Source organism: Hordeum vulgare, chromosome 4H (genome assembly GCF_904849725.1).
Source record: "Hordeum vulgare subsp. vulgare chromosome 4H, MorexV3_pseudomolecules_assembly, whole genome shotgun sequence".
NCBI lineage: Eukaryota > Viridiplantae > Streptophyta > Magnoliopsida > Poales > Poaceae > Hordeum > Hordeum vulgare.
This window is the reverse complement of record NC_058521.1, coordinates 242,249,104-242,273,979: the sequence shown is the minus strand read 5'-3', so window position 1 is coordinate 242,273,979 and position 24,876 is coordinate 242,249,104. Positions and strand designations below refer to the sequence as shown.

Sequence of the window (24,876 nt, the reverse complement as noted above, 5' to 3'; positions counted from 1 at the left end):
GCCAGTTGGGCCGGCCCAGCTGCTGGCCGAGCCAGGCCAGGGGCTGAGGCCCATTCCTATTTTCTTTTAAACTGGTTTTCAAATAATTTTCACTGGATTAAATATTTATTCAAATTCAAATATTTTTCCACCATAATATCTCTAAAAATATGTAGAATTTATTAGTTCTGTTGTTAGAATTTTTACAAAGACTTTTATGCACAACATTAATTAAAAACCTTAGTTAGGTTATTTTAGCTTTTGTTATTTTAGCTTCTCTTAATGAAGGTTAGTTAGGTTTATTAGTTCTTTTAATGAAGTTTTAATTTTAAAACTAAAGATGTAATTTTCGAGAATAGGATAACATTTTTATATGATTTTCTGCTCTACTTTTGAGTGTCCTTATTATTATTATTATTATGACAATAGATCACGCGTTTGACGAAGGACTTGGACCCGAAGACCTCGAAGATCCCGAATACCTATCTAATCAAGGCAAGCAGCCCTTTGACCATGTCTCAAAAAATATTTTAAGCATGGCATATTGATTACTTTATTCCGATGGCTCCTCTGGAGTACTTGCATTGAGCATGACCCTACCATCTATGAGGGTCATGCTGATAAAATGTTGACAAGTAGACAGTAGCGTTACGAATAGGATGAGCTTATGCATGATGATGGTAACACAGAGTTGATATCAAAGGTTTTATGAAAACCTCGTCGGGTGCCACTAATTCCCGAGGGTGATGGTATTGAGATGGATTACCACTTCATAAAGAAGTGGTGTACCGAAAATGTTTTGTGTGAGTGGTTTCGAAAATGGGATTAGATTTATGATGTGTCGATCGTCCCAACTTCACATGTGCGACCACGATACCCCTTTATGGGACATGGCTTTGTTGATTACTTTGGTCGGTGCTAGCAAAGAGTCTGCATTACTAGTGGCGGGAGTGATGTGGTCACTCTCGTGACGGCGTCGTACCAGGTAGGTCGACTATGCCGTTTTTACTTGTTCTGGGCACACTGTTGGTCTCCACATGGATGATACGGTCTAGAGTTGATGCTCGTAAGACGTACATCATGTAGGCTGGGTACCAATCGAGTGGACTCTTTGTCTAGCATCGTCAGGGGAAATGCAATGATCGGTAACTTACCTCGAGTATGTTATATACCGCGAGTCGTGGATGACACGGAAGTTTCTCTGATCTTGTGGGTACAACGTACAAGCTATGCAAAGTGTAAAACTATTCGAATAGCAGTGTCCACGGTCAAGGACAGTTGGGTAATCCTACTTAAACTACGTCCAGTCGTTTCCGCATAAACCAAGTGTGTGTCTGTATTAAGGTGATACCTGATTAAGATGATATGACAAGTGTGGAGACTTGGCATATAGGGCGAACCTGTGATGTTCAGCCCTCCATAAATATGCTAATATCTGTGACTTGTGTTCCTGATTACCATCTAGTTTCTGATGCATATCCATACAAGTAATTGGCTGCATATTACTTTATTATAGTAACAAATGCATATTCCATATCATGGGTTGGTTGCGACTACATTCGATGTACTCATTGGCTTGCTACTGGTTATTTTATTGGCCAGATATGGAGGAACCTGAGTATGGAAAATAATTCGTAGTCGCAGACGAACACGCGAACTAGGACGCTTCCCAGTCAGAATGCCTGTTGGTTAAGGTTGATGGCATGGGTTCCCGTTTAATACCCAGTATTGTTCTAGTAGTTGTGTTGGTGTGATTGGACTTATAAGCCCTATCTATGTAAGACTACCATGATGGTCCATTATTGTATCAGGCATTAATTTTGGATGTAGGAGTTTGTTATTCAGTATCTGTGTGTTCAGTGAGCATTGATCTCTAGGATCACTGTACACGTTCATTCTGCGATCTCGACTCGTAAGTCGGGGTCGCCACAGATCTGGTATCAGAGTCATCGTGACTGTAGGAAGCCTTAGGTGGCATGGACGATAGCCGAGGCGAATAACCTCTCAGCCCTTACACTTGGGATTTTCTACACCCTACTACGTTTTCGTACCACCCACAAAATTCTAACCCTCTCCTATAAACCTTTTAGATGGCCGTCGTACCTGAGACGCTTCTGGAAACTGACTTTCCCCTACTCTTGGGAGATAGCTTGGAGAAGTGTCAAGTACGTCACACACCCTTCCTCTACCACGAGCATTGGGTCAATGTCGACACAAAGGAATGTCACATGGATGTGATCATGAAGGCAAACGATTCCCCAGTTAGTTGGTTCTTCGAAGGACCACAAATGCAGACTTTGGTATTGGCAGCAGATGGAGCAGCACGAGAGGCGCTCGTGCGTCTCTGCGGCCTCCTTTCAGAGATGGCCAACGAGCCAGCTACACGTCACATGCTTTTTGTTAAGTACGGACTTGATGGGAGCTGGACGCTCAACCTATCCCAGAGAACGGAACGGCACTCAGGTTTCAGACCTACTACATCCTCTTTGCCAACACTCTAGCTCACCTTCTGATCAAGGAATCCATGATACTCCGCCAAGAACTTCATCAATCAAGGACCTACTCCGCCTAGAAAATATGAAGACACGCAAAGTTAACAAAGAAGGAGCACCCGGAGGGCAATCTGCTATAGCCTTCCGAGGAGGAATACCACCACTTAAGGCCACTCCTATGCAAATTCGCCGCTTGACTACCGATAAATACGTTGAGCTCCTCGCCGCTTCACCAACGAAATGCCATCGTGATAGACCTTTTCTTTCCCCCACAATCAGGAAGGAAGAATATACCCGCATAGATGAAGATGAAGAGGAGGACCCTGAAGAACCGGTGTACGAGACCAAGCATTCTATCACCTAGATGGATGTCTTAGGACAAGTTAGGAGCCGCATGCAAAGTTGAGTCCGTGTAATGGTTCATATGAAACCATGAATGCTTGTAGTGTGTGTGCTTTCTGTTTGTGTCTCGACGCAAGCCGCGCTTTTGCCTTAGGCCACTTGTAAGCGACTGCATCACCTATCTTAATTAACGCATTTGCATAGGGTTCTTCGACCCTTGTTGTTTGACACACTTGCAATGTACCAAAGCAACCTTATATAGGCACAACCTCCCTTTATGCTTTCCTATCGACCACTTCGGAGTATTGACCTGTCTGCTCCAAACAGGATGGTGATTGCTACTCGACCAGTATCTTCAGTAACCCCAGCACTCGCGATTCTAGCCAGCAGTCAGGAGCCTGTGGGTCTGCCCAAGCTGGAGATCACCCAGGGCAGCAGCAAGGCAACATTCCCCCACCACCACGACCTCAAGTGACCATGACTATGGCCCAATTTCTCTAGGCTCTCCGAGAGGAACGCCAAGCCAACAACACCACCATTCAGTAGATAGCTCAGGCCCTAGTGAACAACCCGCCACAGGGCAGAAATGGCAATGGTCGTTCTACTCTGTCTGAGTTCATGAGGACTGCACCCCCAATATTCACGGAGACAACTAAGCCCCTGGATGCCAATGACTAGGTCCGCACCATTGAAGACCTCCTCGCACTGGTTAAGTGCACCGACGGTTGTGAGGAAGTCCTTTATGCTTCTCACTGTCTCAGAAGCACAACGAGGGCTTGGTGTGACGGGTTCCAGATTATGCAAGGCGCACATGCTATCACTTGGGCTGTCTTCAAAGACGAGTTCCGCGCTGCTCACATTCCCCTTGGAATTATGACTATCAAGAAGCGGGAGTTCTGTGCTCTGAAGCAAGGCAGCGGCACAGTCAAAGAATACTTGTAGAAATTCGACCTCTTGTCAAGGTATGCGCCAGAAGATGTCAGCACTGAAGCCTCTAAGGTGGAACACTTCATGGAAGGACTTCAACAGTCTCTACATTATCATCTTGTTGTCTATGACCGTCGGACCTTATGTCATCTGGTAAACAAGGCTCTCATGTTGGAAGACAAGTGTCGTGCTATGGATGATACTCGCAAGCGTAAGCTGATGCGCAATGGTGGTTCCAGCAACCAGAAGGCTCGTCTGTGGCAATCCGCCTCGGCTAGGCCTAACTATCAGCCTCAGGAACATGCCAACCCCAAGCTTGCAATCAATCCACCCAACAACAATGGGGCCAAGCCCAACATTCTAGGGCAGGTCACGTGCTTTGGATGTGGTCAGCCTGGACACTACTCCAGGTAATGCCCCAACAAGAAACCCGATGGACCATGCCCCAATGCGCCAAATCAAGGACAAGCCCATGGAGCACCAAACAAGAACCACGCTCCCCGCAACCAGCAGTACCACAACAGGGGAGGCGTGAATCAAATATCTGTTGTGGAAACCCAGGAGGACCCGGACTACATCCTGGGTATGTTCTTTGTCAACTCCACCTCAGCAACAGTATTTTTGTGGTGCTTCGCATTCTTTTGTCACCCAAAAGTTTGCAGCAAAGTGTGGTTTAAAGCCTACCCTCCTTAATGGGAAAATGGCAGTACAGACCCCGGGAGCTGTGCTAACGTCCAGCCTGGGATGTAGAGGAGTTGGGATCAGAATTAATGGGATAGACTTTGTAGCAGATCTCAACGTCCATAAGTCACAATGCTTGGACATGATCCTTGGTATCGATTGGTTGGCCAGACACCAAAGCATACTGGATTGTGCCAAGAGGTCTATTACCATGATAAGCGACCAAGGGGTCAAAGTAGAGTAAGTCCCTGAGCCTATCTACATTCAAACCTCTTAGGTCAATTGCATTTTGGAAGAAAGTTTGGACCAAGTACTAGTGGTATGTGAGTACCCGGACGTCTTTCCTGATGACCTGCCTGGGATGCCTCCTGACGGAGACATCGAGTTCATTATTGAGCTCATGCTTGGGGCAAGGCCTATCTATAAGAAGCCTTATAGGATGGGATCCAAAGAGCTGACAGAGTTGAAGAAGCAGTTGGCCGAGCAACTCAGGAAGGGATTCATCCGTCCAAGTGCCTCACCTTGGGGATCACCTATTTTATTCGTGTCCAAGAAGGACGGAACAATCAGGCTCTACGTTGATTAACATTCTCTCAATGAGGTCATGATAAACAACAAGTATCCACTCCCCAAGATTGAAGACCTATTCGACCAGTTAAATGGTGCCAAGGTGTTCTCCAAGATCAATATCAGATCGGGGTACTACCAACTGAAGCTTCGGTCCGAGGACATACCTAAGACGACATTCGTGACCTGGTATGGTCTATACGAGTGCACGGTCATGTTGTTTGGGTTGACCAATGCCCAAGTGTACTTCATGTACCTCATGAACAAAGTCTTCATCGAATACCTGGATAAGTCTGTTGTCGTCTTCATCGATGACATATTAATCTTCTCCAAATCCAAAGAAGAGCATGAGAAACACTTGAGGCTGGTGTTGGAAAAACTTTGGGAGCATCAACTTTATGCCAAGTTCAACAAATGCAAATTTTGGCTCCACGAAATTGGATTCTTGGGTCATACCATGACGACAGATGCATTGGCAGTCAACCCCACCAAGATTACTAAGGTAACCAACTGGGAGTCACCAATCGATGTGAAGGAAGTTAGAAGCTTCCTTGGACTCGCGGGATACTACTGCAAGTTTGTGGAAGGATATTCCCGCATCTCCCAGGAAATGACTCAATTCTTGAAAAAGGGCAAGAAGTTCGAATGGACGCCGGAGTGCGAAAAAAGCTTCCAGGTAGTGAAGAAGTGATTAACCACCACCCCGGTACTAGCCACTCCAAATATCAACAAGGATTTTGTGATATATTGTGATGCCTCAAGAATCGGGCTTGGTGGCGTTCTGATGCAAGACGGCAGAGTCGTGGCTTATCTGTCACGGCAACTGCGCCTGCATGAAGAGAACTACACCACTCATGATCTTCTGGGAAAGCAATGTGAAATATGCACCGACCACAAGAGTCTGAAGTATGTTTTTACCCAGAGGGAGTTGAATATGAGGCAACGAAGGTGGTTGGAATTGATTAAGGACTATGACCTCAGCATTCAATACCACCCCGGTAAGGCCAATGTGGTGGCTGATGCCTTGAGCCGGAAGGTTTGCACCTTGAATGCTATGATCAAGGAAAGGCTACCTGCCCTGTATGAAGAGCTGGAGAGCTTTGGGTTAGGGCTGGTTGAACCAGGATTCCTGGCAAACCTCGAAGTCAAACCCACTTTGGGAGAAGACATTAAAGAGGCCCAAAAGGGACAAGAGAGCATCGAAGGCATCAAGAAGAAGATCGAGGAAGACAAGGCCCCTGGATCCTCAGTGCTTGAACAATGAGTTATGTGGTTTCGGAAACGTTTATGCATACCCCACAAGGCTGAACTCAAGAACTTAATCTTGCAAGAGGCCCAAGACACTCCCTACTCAATCCACCCTGGTGAGACCAAGATGTATCAAGACCTCAGAGAAACATTCTGGTGGCATGGCATGAAGAGGGAAATAGCTTCATATGTCGCCAAGTGCGACGTATGCCAGCGGGTCAAAGCTGAACACGAGCGACCCGCCGGACTGCTACAACCTCTCCAGGTGCCCGGATGGAAGTGGGATAAAGTCGCTATGGACTTCGTCACGGGTCTACCCAGATCCAGCAGACGTCATGACTCCATATGTGTCATTGTCGATCACCTGACCAAGGTCTCACATTTCATTCCCGTCAGTACCACTTATGGTGGCGACAAGCTAGCCAGTCTCTACATTACCGCCCCTGCAATAAGTGAAGAGGACCTGGGCAGTCGCTATATATAGAGCATAGGTTACTTCATAGAGCGGATATTCATTCATTCGCCCACCGACACCACACAAAGGCCACCCAGCCTCCGGAGGCCCTTGAACATTGTACTTGTTCATCCACCAACCTCCACGGGAGGCAATCCACCCAAGCCGGAGTTGGGTATTACGCTTCTCAGCGGCCCGAACCTGGGTAAACTATCGTGTTCTATGTCTTCCTCACAATCGAGTGAGTTCTCTGCCATCCCCAGCGAGTAGTGAGTTAGGTGAGGCGAGCCCGAGAGAGATCTTCGTACACGCCCGTGAGTTCAAATCTTTAGGGTTTAGGGGAGCAAGAAATCCGACATTTGGCATGCCAGGTAGGGGGCGTGTCAAGGTCTTCTCCGAGATTCCTCTTCCCTAAGCCCCGCTGCTCCGATGACCGGCGCCCAACAAGCTTCTTCGAGCCTCGTTGAGCTGGCTTCCAACCATCGTATGACAGCGGCGAAGGCACGTGTACCGGCGTTATGGTACTAGGCGGCTCGTACCAGATCGTCAACATCGTCTCCACTATCGCAACCACACGCGCCACCCAGGCGCAGGACGGCTGGGCGGCGCCCCCGGCATCCACGATGCGCCGCATCAACTTGGGGGAACTCGGCACGCACGACGCGCTGCAGATGGCGAGCGAGATGCTCCACCATCGACCGATGCAAGGGGACTTCGATGCATGGGCGGACCTTACCACGGAGCTGATCGCCATCGCCCAGAAGGACATACGGCACCACTCTTCTTCAAGGCCGCAGGCGTCGGGCACCAGAGGTTCGCACCTCGTGCCGGTCCCTGGGCCTACAAGCGATGGGGCCCTTCCCGCGCTAGGAGGGGCAGACAGAGACGCGTCCCATGCTACCCTCCTCCTCCTCCAGATTCTGGTGGTCCGCCTCGAGGCGCAGCATGTCGAGTGAATGACAGGACGTTGGATGAACACACCGGCGTGCATCACCAAGACCAGGTCGGCCCCCGACAACCCAGAGCAGCCAGGTGGGAGCGCTCCCTCAGGCGCAACCAACGGGTGGTGGAGGCGTCAACGTGGGCGAATTATGGCGATGGAGACAGGCCAGGGTACGAAGGGGGAGTGTGCACCGGGCGATGTCGGGACCACCCAATGGCGGCAACAGGAGCAAGCGACTTCGTGCGGAGGCCGATCGCAAGAAGAACTTTGTGCAACGCGACCGGGGGGACCTCCTCTCTCCGCAGAGAGGTACCTCCACCGTCGCGCTGCTGAACGGCCTTGGAGGTCGATCAAACACCTACGTGGAACCTTACGTACTGTGTTATGTAACACCACCTGACCCTCCCATCGAGGAAGAGCCACAAGCGTCCAGCCCAGGCGCTAGTCCCCCTTAGGAGTAAGGAACGATCGGAGGGTCCCCCTTGAGCCGGACCGTAGGTCTCCCACTGGCGAAGCACTGGGCCCAAGAGGCGCAGGCAAGGAGGCGCCCCCAAGCCACGGGGTATGACACCCGCTGCCACCCCCGCGGGGATACTCCGAAGAACAGGGTCCCCGGCCTCACGTGGATGAGTTAGAGAAAGCAACGAGACACGGTGCTAGTGCGGGTGCCGAGGGTCGGGCCTCATGAGGTGCCCCTCTGGCGCTAAGAATCTATGCGAGGTAATTTTTTGGTTCACTGCTCTAGGGGGTGTCTGCTGGCCGCAGGAACTTCAAGTGTTCAGGGCACACCTCTGCACATCATGTCATTTACGCATGCTTCACAACTTCTGTTACATCCATTCGACGATCTGACATCTTACCTCGCTTGCATCTTTGGGCGATCTACCCCTTGCTCGGGGCTCCGGCCGGTGTGCATCGCCCCGTTGTGGGACCTGGGGAAGACCCCGGATTTTGAAGGCCACAATCAACAGGATGAAATGGGGGCTGCTTGAGCGTCAAAAGGAGGCTCCTGAGCATCGAGCCTTAGGGACCTTACCGGTCATAAGGCCACTTGCCACCCTTGATGCCGTCCATGGACATTCAGTCGTTCTAAGGGGGTGGAAGGGCTTGACCCCGTAGTTGCGTCCGTCCATTCAGTCGCAAGCAATGGCGGTAGGGAAATGTGCGGGACCAGGTCATGGCGACGCAGAGCCACTCGAACGTCAAAGGGGGCTCCTGAGCATTGCGCCTGAGGAGCCTTACCGGTCACAAAGCCACTTGGCCACCGTGGTGCCGTCCAGGCACATTCGGTCGGTATCAGGGGTGTCAGGGCCTTGCCCCGTGAGGGGCCTCACGATGGCAGAGAATTGTGCAGTACTGAGACCTGTCGACGTAAAGCAGTAGAAAAGCCCTCAACTAGTCTCATGAGAAGGAGGAAACACCACGAAGCCAGATGTCTGTGCACTAGAGACTGGGGTCCCTTGTGTCCCAGACTTGTGCACGGGCATCGACGACGCCCCTGACAGCAGTGCACAGGGAAGAACTGCAGAATGGAAATCCAAGACCCACCAAGGCCACGTCCTTCCCTCTCTCCAGGGGCGTGGAGTACAAAGGATCCAAATGCAAGGCCCCGGCAAGCCCTCCTTGCCGGGAAGGTTCCCAAGGCCCCGACAAGCCCACTTCGGCAGGAAGAGTACCGAAGATTAGGAAGACCCCGGCAAGCTTCCCTTGCCGCGAAGACACGAATAGACAGGCGAGGCCCCCAACCAGCCCTCCTTCCCGGGAAAGTGCTCAAGCTCCCGGCAAGCTCTCCTTGCCGAGAAGGTGACCAAGTCGTTCGACAGGGACTCCAGGGCAGCGAGCCCTTTCCGCTCGCTAGGTGTCCTCCCCCGTTTCTACCGCAATCCGACCGCTCCAGCACATCCCTCATGTGCCAGCACAAAGACCTAGCTGTCGATTCACCTGGGTACGTGTTGCGACAACCTTGCGGCATGTCAGGGGTCAGACAAGGCATTTACTTCCTCTGACACCACCCAAGAAGAAGAGCGGTGAACACTGTTCACTATGCACCCCATCAGCACACTGTTGGTGACCCCTTTGTCTATAAAAGGAGGCCCAAGGCTCATTCTTAGGGGTGGGACTTTTTGGCATCGGAGACTCCCTAATCACCTACTAAGTTACTGTAGCAAATCACCCTAGAGTAAGAACACAATACAAGCTAAGCAGGAGTAGAGTTTTACGCGCCAAGCGGCCCGAACCTGGGTAAAAGACTTTGCCAGTGTTGATCGCTAGCTCCGCTCTTGACGTCGTACCTCTCTCTCCTCGCTGAACGATCAAGGGAGTCCTTGAGTTTCCCATAGGTGTCGGTTTCCCCGACATATCTGGCGCGCTAGGGAACGCTTCGTTGATCCAACCTAGCCGTCTGCACACTAGTTCCTTTTACCGCGATGGCCCCCAAGAGGAGGGGTGCTCCGGCGATAGACACACCCGCACCCAACGCTCCTGCCCCGACGCGGACAGGCGAGGGTGCGGCCGCATGACAAGGAGGTGGATGTCCCGAAGTTCCACAACAATGTGGAGAAAAGACCCGGGCGAGTGGTATCGTCCGCGACCACGGCGACCATCCGTGCGTCACGACGTCGAAAGATGCGGCTGTGCAGCCTAGGGGTGGCGCCGCTACCCCGAAGGATGTGAGGAGATCCTCGAGGACTACGAGACGGATAGACCCGCCATGGCCTTCCCAAGGAGCACATGGCACACCACGTCGGAGCGGCGGTGGGTTGCCGCCCCCGCGAGGGACTCCAGGACCTCGCTCCCAAAATTCACAGGGCCGACACGCACGCTCCACGACCGGCCAGGGCGGCGCGCCGCCGCGGGACAAAGAGGGTGCTCCCTTTAACGTAGTTAGAAGTAAGAGCCCCTCGCGGTCTTCGCACATATCGCCACCGCCCACACCGGCGGAAGCCCTGATGCGAGGTCAACTACTCTTGTAATTCTCACTGACAGCGGACATGCCCGAGGAGTGGAGGGCGACCATCCAGAGTTTCGTCGCCCTCGCCAATGCATACCGGCCCTAGCAGGCGGGGACATCAAAACGACCCTCCAACAAATGCGTCCACGACCGCACCGAGAAGACTGGAGTGGCCACCACGATGGTGCACTCTCCAGCACGGCGACGAAAAAGGGTTATCATCTCTGACGATTCGAGCGGGTCTACCGACCCGCAGACCCGCCGCGATCAACGTGATGTCCTTCACGAGTGGGGCAAGGAGTACGCGGGTACTCTCATCGAGCGACGACGAGAGACGGGCCATCAGTCAGACAGACGAGTAGGAGCCGCTACGGACACTCCCGCATCAGGGTATCCTGGCGACCTACCTTACGAGGTGGGCTGCCCGGCATTCACCCGCGAGTTGCGGCAGGTCCAGTGGCCCAGCTCCCGTACCTTCAAGCCGGAAATCCCGAAGAAGTACGATGGCAAGACCCACCCATCCGAGTTCCTAAGCATATACACCGTTGCAGTACATGCTGTTGGTGGACGGGATGAAAAGATACTAGCCAACTACTTCCCGTTGGTGCTCAAGCCCAACGTCAGATCGTGGTTGATGCACCTACCCAAGAACTCCATTTCCTCCTAGAAGGACTTGTGTCAGGACTTCGCTGGCGCCTTCACGGTCGGCCATAGGGCCCCTGGCCAAGAGAGGGACTTGTAGATCATCCCCCAGAAGGAGGGTGAGACTCTGTGCAAGTACATCCAGAGATTCAGCCACATACAGCACAACATCTTGGACATACGTTCACCCAGCCGCAGTCATCCGCGGGTTCCATCAGAACATGCGGAACCGGAAGATGCGCGAGGTGCTTGTGATGAATAAGGTCTGCGATGTCGCCGAGCTTTGCGCCCTTGCGGACAAGTCTGCTCGAGCGGAAGATGGGAGAAGGCTTCCTGGCGAAGACGCCGGTGCAGAGGCCGACTCCGAAGATGAAGATGCCGATGCCCCAATGAAGAGAGGGAAGCAGCGCATCAAGAAACGGATGGGGAAAGCCGTGTTCACCGTCGAAACATCCGAAAGTGGCAATGCCTCCAAGAAAGCGAAGGCCGAGGCTTCCAGCAAAGATGCTGATGGATGCGGCTCTTGCCAAGCCTTGGCGGCCGCCGACAAGCCGGAGGGCTCCAACACCCAGTACTGCAAAATCCACCACACCAAGGGTCATGACCTACAACACTTCCGGCAAGTCTAACATGTTGCCCAGAAGCGGAGGGCGGAGTACCAAAGACGCGACAAAGGGAATGCCCGAGATGGTGGCGAAGGATCAAGCAGGAAGAAGGGTGACCAAGGGGGTCCCCCCGGCAAGTTCAAGAACAAGAAGGTGAAACCCGCGTCTCCTGGGAAAGAAAGGAAGAAGATGAGGATGAAGACTGCCCAGACGACGACTCAAGTGACCACGAGTTCCCGAAGGCCACACACATGATGTGCCTCGATGGAGGGGATCGCTTATCTCTTCCCACCGCCAACTGAAGATGTGGGCGCATGAGGTGAGCGCTGCGGGGCCCTCCATCGGGACTCATAGGCCCTTGAAGTGGTCACACACACCGATCAACCTCGATTTAGAGGATCACCCAGACCGCGTTATGGCGGTCAGATGTTTGCCGTTGTTGGTCTCCCCAACGATCCGCAACCTCAAGGTGACGAAGATGTTGGTAGATGGCGGTCGGGTCTAAACCTTATCTCCCCCGATGTGATCCGGAGGTTACAAATCCCCGACGAAGATCTTGAGGAAATGGGAGCATTCCAAGGGATCAACCCAGGGAAGATTCAACCAAAGGGGAAGATCACGTTGTCGGTGACTTTCGACAGAGAACAGAATTACCGAACGGAGAAGATCATCTTCGACGTTGCTGACAATCCGTTTGCATACAACGGGATCCGCGGCGACCAGAATTACCAAACGGAGAAGATCATCTTCAAAGGTATTGTCTTCCGTTCCGGGGTCTCGAAGAAGGTCATCACGGACAATGGCACCCAGTTCACGAGCCACACCTTCATGCACTACGCCCAAGATCTCGATAGCAAAATATGTTTCGCTTCTGTTGCCTATACAAAGAGCAATGGCCAAGCTGAAAGAGAAAATGCCGAGGTAATCCAGGGGCTCAAGACAAGAACTTTTGACAAGCTGAGGAGGCATGGAAAGCACTGGATTGATGAACTGCCGATGGTTCTTTTGTCAATTAGAACGATGCCAAATCGAGCCACCGGCCAGACACCCTTCTCCCTGATCTACGGGGCGAAGGCAGTTCTTCCCACAGAACTCATTTTTGGGGCACCCCGAGTGCTCGCTTATGATGAGCTTGAGCAAGAGAAAGTGCGCCAAGACGAAGCAGTGCTCCTCGAGGAGACCCGGATTGAGGCAGATGTGCGAGCTAATCGCTATCAGCAAGCCTTGCGTCGCTATCATAACCGCAAGGTCTGAGCCAGAAGTCTTCAGGATGGATACCTTGTTCTTCGGCACGTTCGGTCGACCAAGAATTCAAACAAGTTGACGCCGAAGTGGGAATGCCCGTATCGGGTAGTACGAGTCACCAGGCCCGGAGCTATCCACCTGGAGACCGGTGAGCAACTCCTTGAACATTGAACATCTTCGAAAGTTCTACCCGTAGGTTGAGGTTGTCGGGCCTCCCGGCGACCACCTTTTGTACAAGTCTTGCCGAAGTTGCATGTGATCCTTTGTACAAAGCTAGGCGAAGACCTTGTGCGCAGTTGAATAAAACATAGCATTCTGCAACATCATTTAGATTTCCATGTTAGATCATATGCATGCATAATCTGAGATTTTGTAAAACACCTGAGCTAACGGACTACCGAGGTCCTGACACATATTATCTCTCTTTCCTTGAAGAAATAAGCAACCCCGCGCACAAATTTCCCGGGGGGAAATTGGGGACGCCCACGACAACAGAAAGAAGAAGGACGGTCTACCCAAGACAGAAAGAAGAACCACGACCTAAAGATAAGTTGCGAAAACTTCAAGTAAGTCTTCGGGCAGACACGACCCTCCCCTTTACATGCCACCGATGCATTCTCCACCGCAAGACTCCTAAACATTGTCTCGGAGCGCGCCCCATAGCTTAAGCAGCCCACCTCGTGTGCCCTTTCCACTTAGGGAGCGTGCTCGACATCCTATGGGAAAACCCAGAGGGACGCAAGGCATCTTGCCGACGGTGATGACTCTGCCAAGGGCCATCCCTCAGGAGCGCTTGCAGCAAAGCCAATTGAGCTCGCGAACTCTCAGCGGAACATAAGAACGAACCATGAAAAAAGAGCAAGGGAGATAGTAATACTCATTGAAAAATGTATATTACAATACTAACAATATTTAACAAAGTACAACAGCTCTCGGTTGAGAAACGCAGCTACAGAAGAACTAATCCCGGTGTGGGCCTTGCACCCTCTTGATCTAGTTCACCTTGTCGACAATAGGCATGACTAGATTATCGAGTTCCTTGAGGTTCGCCTCTTTTGGCAGATGCCCTAGGGTGAGGTCGATGCCGCGATTATTGTACGCCAACTTGGTGACGACCTTGAGGAGGTCACCCCGGCACAACGTTGAAGAATCGTTCGCCAGGCGCGGGGCCTCGCCGGCCCGAATCTTTCTCAAAGCTTCGATCACACTTTCGAAGAATAGGGTCAGCTTGGTGCTTGAACCCACCTCTAGGTCCGGGGAATAACCGAAACCCAGGAGATACATAGAAGACAGCTCTGCAGTGATCCCTTCCACGGTGTTGACAAGAAGCTCAGTCCACAACTCCAAACCGCGCGTATAACCCTCGCGGGCGGCAGAGGCAGCTTCGAGCTGCTTCGTCACGCCACGGAGCTTTTGAGCGAGGACCTCCTCGCGGGACTTGATTTCTTCAAGAGCCCGCTCCAGAGGAGTCTGTTTATCCTACAAGGCGGCAAGGGAGGCGTTGGCGGAGCAGAGTGTAGAACTCTTGTCGGAAACGGCAGCTCGAGTCTCCGTAAAGTTAGAGAGAGCATGTGCTCTCTCTAATGTGAGGGTGGAGATCTTCTTGCCGAGGCCTTCAAGATCCTCTTCCAGCTTCTTCAATTTGCCGGCAAGCTACTCCCTGGCAGCCTCAGCACTAGCAGCCTTGTCGGCAACCTCCCGCAACTCGCCGGCGTGCTCCAAGGCCTGGGAGGCAAGGGTGTCCTTATGCTGATTCACGAGCTCTTGGGTACGCCGCGCCACGAGATTCTGAACTTCTTCGTCCTTGGCGCGGAACCTACCATCGAGCGCCTTCTCGCGATCGCCAAGTTCCTCCTCATGGGACTTAAGGCTGATCCAAATCGCGTTTAGGCGAGTGTCTTTGTCAGAGATACGGCGCCGAGCCTCTTCTTCCTCCTTCCGGATGTCAGACGACTTTGGGAGGAGATCGTCCAGCTCGACCCTCAGCTTCTCGCGATCCACCTTCAGCCACTGGTGAGCCTCGGCGAAGTGGGCCCGTGTCATCTCGATGCACTTCTCGAAGGCCTCCTCTGCTGCCTCGACAAACGCCATCCGGGAGTTGGCCTGGAGCTGGCTGACATTGTCCCTCATGGACTCAAAAAGAAGCTCTTCACTGAGCTTCCCGCCGCGGGCCCCCGATCCGTCCAAAATCTCAAGCCCAACACTCGTGGAGACTTCAGCGTCAAAGCTCTCCTCCTCCACGGCTATCCTGGTACGGCACACCCATGGCGGATTGATGTAACGACCCTTGCCGGCGCGAACATACTCGCTGGCTGGCGGGGGGCCAGACGTACGAGGTTGGTCGCCGCCATCAGACTCACTGGATGGCGGAGGCCCTAGCGCTGGAGGCTGGTCGCCACCAACATCCTCACCGACAAGAAGGGGGTCCTCATCCAGCACTGCCCCCAAACCTTCAATGGTAGGAGTATCTCTGGTGCGCGCCCTGGGGCCCTCAGTGAACTCCTCTATTGGTTCTTGGTGGCCCGATCTCGCGCCTCCGTAACAAACTCGCTCGTGGCAACCTCATCGTCCTTAGCGGCCGCATCCCACGTGGTCTCCTCGATGTTGGAATCGACATTCATCTCCTCCACCGAGGAGAAGCCTGGGTACAAGATAAAGAAAAAGGCAATTAGAACGAGGCAAACATCCAAGAAAACAGGTGGAGAAACTTTCAAACATCCTTGCCAGGACACTCACCCTCGTCAAGATGGTGAGGGGCAGTTATCCCCTCTTCGACAACATCGGTTGTCGGGGGCTCGTCCTCAGGCGTCGCGGGCCTCGGCGACTCCCGCTGGGGGCTCTGCCAGGGGCTGGACACCGAAGCGGTGGAAGCAGCCGGTGGAGCCTTTGAAGCGCTCGTCCAGGGACCGCCGCCTATTGACACCTTGGCCTTCTTCGCCATCCTTTGGAGCCACGTCTCCGTGTTCTAAGAAGAAGAACCGACACTTCATGAGTAAGAGCGCAAGGCGAGGTGTTCGAAGGGGGTAAAAGTCAAACACTTACTCCTTCTCCTCCCCCGAGCTGAAGGCCGAGAAATCAAAATCCACGTCCTGCTTGGCATCCGCCGCGGGAGATATGGATCTGGGACGCTTGGCGGGCGCGGCAGGCACAGTTTGCCGGATATGGATCTCGGATGTTGGAGCCGGCGTGTTGAAGCACTCGCCCGGGCCTCCGGCGGGCTAGAGGCTCCTCCTCCTCTGCACCGGGCTCCCGTCCCTTGGACGGGCCCCCGGTCGTCGAGCTACTAGGCTCTCTAGCAAGCTCCTCCTCCTGCAACGCATCATCATCGGGCGCTCCTTCATCATAGAAGCCGATGCTCCCCGCCGCCTCGGCAAGGTCCCGCTCCTCGGCCCGGCTGGTGATATACGCCACCTCCTCATCAGTGGTTTCATGGACAAGGCCGGTCTCTTCTCTGATGGGATTCTCCGACAAGCAGTCAAAGAAGGACAAGACATCCCCCTCCTTGGGCTCGGTCCAAGTTGAAACCACGCCATGAACATTACACTCTGGCATCATTGCCATGAGTGAACTTAAGGCAGAATTGTTGCACAAGGGTACGACACCATGCGGCACCAAGGCCTCGTGTCCGACTTGAACAGCTTCTAGCAAATGAAGGCATGACCCATCACCGTCAGATTGTTGTTGTAACAAGATCACAGTCGCATGATGTCTGCGGCGTTCAGAAAGGCTGAGGCTGGCCTTCCTCCCCTATTTTGGAGGGGGCGATGCGCCTCCTGATAAAGTCGGCACCCACCATCTCTATCGTTAGCTCTGCAGCCCTGAGACGCAGGATTCTATTGACGGTGAAATTAAGTTTCTTATCATCAGGGTCGAGGTCGCTCCAATGCTTTTCGTGAGAATCGATCTTGGCGGTCCTCGGCTCGCAAAAGGGCAGATACTTCTCCTCGCGGATCCAGGACCACCTCCCGCGCCATTCTTCCCACTTCTCCCGAAGGGCCCCATCCAGATACATCTCCTTGCATCCGGTCCTCAGAATCCACGTGATGGATCCCGAAAGAGCATCCCCTCCCTGGATGCGGGGAATTAAATAGTGGCGGAATAGGGCGGTGTTGGGGGTGATCCCGACAAAATTCTCACAGAGATGCGCGAATATAGACATGCGTGTCACCGCATTCGGTGTGAAATCTAGAAGGTGGAAGCCATAAGTGTGCATGATGTCGATGAAGACCTCAGAAAAGGGCGGACACAACCCACAATAAAAGTAATTGACGAAGAAGGGATACTTGTCCGGATGCGCCTTCGCATTGGCTGACCACATCTGCTGATAGCGCTCCTTCAGGAAGAATGCATCAGGCCCCGGGGGAAAATAGGCGAGCTCCTTTCGCATCGTCACCAACTCCTTCTCCGCGACGACAGGTTTCCCCTTCTTGCCTTTTGCTCCCTTAGGCGGCATGGCAACAGCAGAAGTTGCGGCCGCCCGGAGCACGGCCTCGGGAGCAAAGGTGGAGGTGGGGAGGGAACTTCAGCTGGAAGAACGAGGCGGCGACGTTTTCGAGATTGGAAAGAATTGGGAAGGAACGAAGGGCTTGTGCGCTTGCATTTTACTTTCTTATGAGAAGGAAGGTGGGCGAACTGGCCTACCCTTCCATACCCAACAAATGGCTCACCGCGCGCGTGGCCGCCTTGGCCACTGTGCGCACGCCTCCCCACTTCGTGCGTTCAATGCGCTACGTGGGGAAGGGGCGTCTACAATGGCTCCGAAGCTACAGAGTCCCCTGCGAAGGAAGCCCATGCACTACTTTGGGCTTGGCCGAGTAACACCCCGCGCGCGTGCGTGGCCTAGTCCCGGGGGATCCTGTCGGTGCACTAGAGACTGGGTCCCTTGTGCCCCAAACATGTGCACGGGCATCGGCGACGCCCCTGACAGCAGTGCACAGGGAAGAACTGCAGAAAGGCAATCCAAGACCCAACAAGGCCACGCCCTTCCCTCTCTCCAAGCGCGTGGAGTACAAGGGCTCCAGATGCAAGGAACCGGCAAGCCCTCCATGTCGGGAAGGTTCCCAAGACCCCGGCAAGCCCACTTCGCCAGGAAGTCTACCGAAGATTAGGAAGACCCTCGCAAGCCTCCCTTGCCGGGAACACTCGCACAGACAGGCGAGGCCCCCGGCAAGCCCTCGTTCCCGAGAAAGTGTTCAAGCTCCTGGCAAGCCCTGCTTGCCGAGAAGGTGACCAAGTCGTCCGACAGGGACTCCAGGCCAGCGAGCCCTTTCTGCTCGCCAGGTGTCCTCCCCCGTTTCTACCACAATCCGACGGCTCCAGTACATCCCTCATGTGCCAGCACAAGACCCAGGTGTTGATTCACCTAGTTACGTGTCGCGACAACCTTGCGGCAGGTCAGGGGTCAGACAAGGCATTTATTGGCCCTAACACCATCGAACAAGAAGAGTTGTGAACATTGTTCACTATGCACCCCGTGAGTACACTGTTGGTGACCCCTTTGCCTATAAAAGTAGGCCCCAGGCTCATTCTTAGGGGTGGGACTTTTTTGGATCGGAGACTCCCTAATCACCTACTAAGTTACTGTAGCAAATCACCCTATAGTAAGCACACAATACAAACTAAGCAGGAGTAGGGTTTTACGCGCCAAGCGGCCCAAACCTGGGTAAAAGACCTTCCCGGTGTTGATCGTTAGCTCCGCTGTCGACGCGGTATCTCTCTCTCCCTCCTGAACGATCAAGGGACTCCTCGAGTTTCCCATAGGTGTCGGTTTCCCCGACACCGAAGCACCCTCGCGTTCGCCCTACATCCCCCGCGGGACCTTCATCAACCAGTGGAACCTATGCATCGTCCTTCAATCCTTCCGGAACCTACGTTATCCCATGACACTCTCACGAAATAACGAGTTGCGGTTGTTTACGCCCCCCCCCCAAGGATGCGGAGGGGTCCCTCACACGCCTAGGGGAAGCCCTACAATCCGCGCTGGGGAGAAGACGGAGGCAATCAACACAGTCCACCAATGACCCAAAAGGAATCAGGCGCCTATGCCTCCGGGGTAGGGACACTCGCGAGGCCAAAGCGTCCTGGCGACCTCCGAGATACACCCCCACCGTGACACTCTCACGTAATAAGAAGTTGCGACTGTATAGGCCCGGGGCCCCCAAGGACACGAAGGCATCCCTCCCACGCCTAGTGGCAGCCCTACGCTCCATGCTGGGGAGAAGACGGAGCCAATCAACGTAGTGCGCCAATGACTATGCCAGCAGCTGGGGGGAGATGGCGGCGGAGGTTATCCTAAGGATCCTTACCGGTAATAAGGCCACTCGCCACCCCTGGTGTCGTCCTCGAGCTTCGGTCGGTGTCGGGGCGACGGGGCCCCGCCCTGTGAAGTGCGTCGAACTTAACGGCGGTGGGGAAATGAACGGGACTAGGGCCTGTCGACATAGAGCGGCATGAGTGTCAAGGGGGGCTCCTGAGCAACATGCCTTAGGGGCCTTACTGGTCGCAAAGCCACTCGACCACACATGTGTCACCCATGCCGGCAAGGAAATGTGCAGGACCGGGACCCGCAAACATAGTGTGCCGAAAGGGTCTCCACCTCGTCCCACTGACAAGCAGTTGCTACTCAAGAGGAGCTGCGAAAGGGATCGACGCAAACCCACGAGCTAAGTACCCCGCAGACCCAGACAGTGGCCATCCGGTTTCGCGTCGAACCAAGAACGAATTAAAAACACACACATTAATGAAATGATGTAGGGCCTAAGAATTAAGTCACGGCAAGCAGGGAAGCCATCGACCAAGTGTACAGTGACACAAACGATGCCTCGGGGCGTGGGACCTCCTGAGGGACCTGGCCCCCGTTGCCTCCGAGCAACTGCTGGGTCATCGACGGGCCCTGTGCGAGGAAGCCAAGCCGCAACGACCACCGGCGAGCAAGCCACCAATTCAAGAGCGAAAGGAAAAAGGCAGAGCGGTGAAGGTGACATACAAAAGTCTAACGCCCGACAAGGCAGAGTTCATGGTCCGATATTACGCGGGTAGGAAAATAGAAGCTGGGGGACGCCTAGGGGGAGAGGCTGCCGACACCGCCCTTGGCGCAAGCAGGCTCGGCGTCGGAGCCCTCCTCCTCACTGGAGACGGGCACCCGAACGTACCGCTCCACCAGGGCGTCCACGCGTGGGCACACTTCCTCCTGGAGAAGATGCTGGGACTCAGCAGGCACCGACTCGACGACGCGTTGGAGATCAAGATGCGGAACGAGGCGGCGCAGGTTGGAGATGACGAGCATCAAGGAAAGGCCTAGAAGCTCGCGTGTGTCAGACGCGTTGTCCTCCTCCATGCGGGATACGCCGGCCTCCGGCGTCACCACCGCCTTCTGGAAGAAGTCGAGGTATCCCCCCGTCGCTGCTCACCCTTGGCAACGCCGGGGCATCCCCCAGAAATTGGCGCGTCGCGCGTGCCGCTCGATCGGCGATGCACGCAAACTGCTTGGCACGCTGGAACTCCATCATCCGGGCGTACGCCACCTCATCCTGGGTGGCCTGAACGGCATCGGTCGCCTCCTGGACCTGTCTCTGCAGAGATGCCAAGTCCGCCTTGGCCTCCGGTTCGCCCTGGCTGGCGGCCTAGAGGGCGGCCTCGGCACTCTCGAGCTGAGCCCGCAGCCCCTCCACCTCCTCTTGAAGCTCGTCGAGCTTGAGCTTCTTGGCTGCAGGTTCGCCGGAAGAAAAGGGAAGATAAACCACCAAGAAGCAGATAGGACAACAAGGAAAGGGGGTGCAAACGAGGAACTAACTCATCGGTCAGAGCCCAGCAGCGACGGATGTGCGGCGACCCTATGGGCCCTTCGGCGCTGCTCCCGGGGGCGGACGAGGGTGCAGATGGAGCAACGCATGCCCCATGCCAGGATTGCCTCCCGAAGATGCCATGGAAGACGAAGAAATGAAGGGGAGAAGAGGGTTTTATTGGAGAAGCAAAGGAGGCAAAGAGGAAACTCACGATCGGAGTGCCTCCCCCTTGCCAAGGGCGGAGCAGATTTATAGGCGAACCGCGCCACCAACCGTCATGGGAGCACGAGCGTCGCGCACCCCTCGGGGGCCGTCAGGTGGGCCGACGGGCGCATTGCCGCCCACGTCACCTCACCTGACAACCGAGCGGTCACGTGCGTGAGGACCGTTGGGCGTGGTCACGTCGCGCCGATGCCATTTAATGAGTAACAATGATGGCTGGTGCGGTTCTTGGAGATTGTGCCATCGTGGTCTGGTGGGCTCGGACGCGTCAAGGAGCGAGAGCTTCGCCGCATGGCGGCTGGACACGTGTTCCGTATGACCCACAAGCAATGAGGGCATGTGACGCTTCAGGTGCGCCTTGGGCCCGGGGGCTACTGTCGGCATTCTGGGAATGGGGGTACCCAAACCTGCCTTCCCACGGCCCAGGACTGGCCCACTTCATCGACCAAAAACCAATAGGCCCGGAACCACTCATGGCAAGGCCCTCGCGAGGGCCAGAGCCTCGCGAGGAGGAGGAGCACCAAGACACGCAGGGGGCCTCCTCAGGATCCCTCCGGAGCAGCGGAGATTCCGAGGCAAGACCCGTCCTCAGGAGTCAAGGACGCGCGGAAAGGATAGGCGAGCAACGGATTGCAGGATGGTGGAGTTTCCCCTTTCGTGCAAAGGAGGGAAGGATGTACACAAGTTCCCAAGGCATCTTCCAAAGGTTTTCTTTCTGGTGCAACAAGGCTGTCGCCGCCCACCAGAAGGACAGACGTCATCCCTGGACCCGTCCTTGCAGCGCTGGCAGCCACTTTGCAGGCAAAGGCCACCATCGGGCAGGGGGAGAATGTTCCCTTGTTCCCCCTCAAAATTGGCCGTTGTGGGATCCCTTACCGCTTTTGCCATAAGGGAAGAGGACCCAGGCCGCCCCTATATATAGAGTATAGGTTACTTCGTAGAGGGGAGATTCATTCATTCGTCCATGGACACCACACAAAGGCCACCCAGCCTCCGGAGGCCCTCAAACAGTGTACTTGTTCATCCACCAACCTCCATGAGAGGAAATCCACCCAAGAAGGAGCAGGGTCTAACACTTCTGAGCGGCTCAAACCTGGGTAAACTGCCGTGTTCTGTGTCTTCCTCACCATCGAGTGAGTTCTCTGCCATCCCCAACGAATAGCGAGTTAGCTGAGGCAAGCCTGAGAGATATCTTCCTACACGCCCTGAGTTCCAATCTTGAGGGTTTTGCGGAACCCGAAATCCGACAGCAACCAAACCGAAGCAGAAGCAACATGGGAGCGTGAAGACTATCTTCAATCCAAATGTCCGTACCTTTGTAGCACCTAGCTTAGGAATCTCGGGGACGAGATTCTTGTAAGGGGGATAGGTCTGTCACACCCTATTTTCACGTTGCCTTATGTTGTAACCTTTTTAAAAATTTGGATTTGATTAAAACTTTTTAAGAAAATGCCATGAGTGCCATGATTGTCATCGATTGTATGTATTCTTGACTGTGTGGAACTAAAAATGATTTTCATAACATAATATTTACATAAAAATCCTTTTCTCATTTTGTTACTTCAAGACCTTACTTTGGAGATTGCACTACAAGTCCTTGATTTCAAGGGGGTGCCTTCACACAAAGATTGTATTATGATTTTAGCACTATTATAACTTTCCAAAATCATAAAATAATTATTTTATAAAATATTTTTTTATTTTATTTCCATGTCCTTTTCTGAGGCCAGAAATGATATTTCTGGGTGGAAAATTATTGTTTTACCTTTGTCGGGGCCCCGATCCTAAACCATGGGAATCCAGCGTGTAACACATTGCATCTCTTTGCGGTCTCACACAAAGTTATCCCCACGGCTGCCACCTTACCTTAGCCGGGACCGTTTGCGCCTTTTGACTGACGTATGCATTAGTGTTGCTAGCATTCCAATGTCAAAGAACCCGGGTCGACATATCTTGTTGTCAACTCAAGTGGCTCGTCTGTACACAGACAGGCATACATAACCTAGAAAAGCAGGTGTCGGTCATTAGCAAGTTTAGACGAGTCGTAGCAAGCTACAAGGACTCCATTACAGCGCGTGACATTTCCCCGAAAGGACAAACACAACAACTAAGAAGGATACATGTCGGTCAACCAATGTGTCCAGAGCAGTAGCGAACTACCAAGGCTCGGTGGAATCACAAAGGGGCATTTCTCTATATAGAGAGCTACTAAGGCATACAACTAGGTGTCGAATCCCATACATATCAGAGTGCATCACACGTACGCATGACATACTAGATATGCATAGATCCAACAATGGCATCACACAATGTTCAAGAACTCGGTAACTGGTAGCTGCTCGTTCCGGTTGGGAGTAGCGATTAATCGGTGAATCGGCCTATTAACTGGATTAATCGGTTGACCATTAATCGGTATATGGGATAGGAGCTTGTCACACATTTTCCCAAGTCCTAACTACGTCATGTACCAAAATATGCTACTATAGGCATATAAAAATCATAAATAAAAGGTGAAATTGTAATTCTTGATGCATCCAACCCTAAATAATTTCAAATTCAAAATTAACAATTAAGATTTTCAACAGGCATCGACACAATATCAGGATATCAAAACAATATGCTATCAAAATATCCAATATGTCATGATCAACTCAAGATAAATGGCAACCACAAAAATAGAAATAGGGAATACTAAACAAATGGCAACAACAAAATATGCAGCCATACATGTCAATGATAAATAAAATGGCAGCCACACAAATAGGGAGTACCGAATAATTGCTAACAAGGTTCACAACACAAATGGCCATAGGAAATGTGCAAAGGGCCAAATAGGTAATAATGTTCACATAATTTCAGCGACATAAATAGATATAGGTAGAAAGGTAACAAGGTTCAGCCACACCAATAGCAAGCAATATAAGGTCTTGTGCAATAATAAATAGGTTATAAGTTGATGACAAATCGCTCAAGGTTGCGGGGGCGTCCTCCTCCTCATCATCGTCCTTGGTTGCCATAACGCCATCATCATGAGACTCATAATCAATCCCATCATCCTCTATCTCATGATCAGATTCATTATCATCATCCTCAATGAATTCTTCAACTTCATGGAGTTCTCTAAGTCTTGCACTCCTACGAAGCTGCACATGTTCTCTTTCCCCCATTTCTTCATCAATGATGTTGCATGGGATGCCCATAGTGGGATCAATCACCTCATCAATATATGCATCTTCACATATCCAATCTTGTGCTCGTGATGCATCTTCACCAAGAAGAACATCACTATAAGAGGTTAACTTCTTTCTTTTGTCAATCATCCTTCCATTGAATTGGATATAAACTAGATTGTAGTTTATTTCTCCTCTTTGCATCCACCTACAAAGTACAAATGGATGCCTAGTTAAAAAATCGCAAGAAGCAAGAATATTCATATTTGAATAATTGATTGATATTTGAGAGTGACTAAAAGTCTAAGAGTTACCATTTCAAACGTGCTCCAATTTCTTTCACATCCAGATGAACTTGTGGTCACGTTGAGTATCTTTATGGCCATGTGTTGCAGCGTAGGAGTTTGTAATCCATAAGTTGACCACCAATCAACTACAATTTGAGAAAAGTGAAATAATATGCAATGAGCCCATATAATTTCAGAAATGCAATAAGAACTTTGTTGATTTGGGAACAAGCTTACCAGCATCTAAATTATCATTGCTAATTGCTTTCATGGCTGTCACTTTCCCAAACATACCCTCTTTGTTTTTAAACTTGGGTGAAGTCAATGTTAAGAACCTT

At 52.6% G+C, this 24,876-nt stretch overlaps 1 pseudogene; it reads right to left on the bottom strand.

The window, feature by feature from the left end:
* Positions 1-23,936: 23,936 nt before the first annotated feature.
* LOC123450424 lies at positions 23,937-24,637 on the bottom strand (annotated as a pseudogene).
* Between the last annotated feature and the right edge of the window lie 239 nt (positions 24,638-24,876).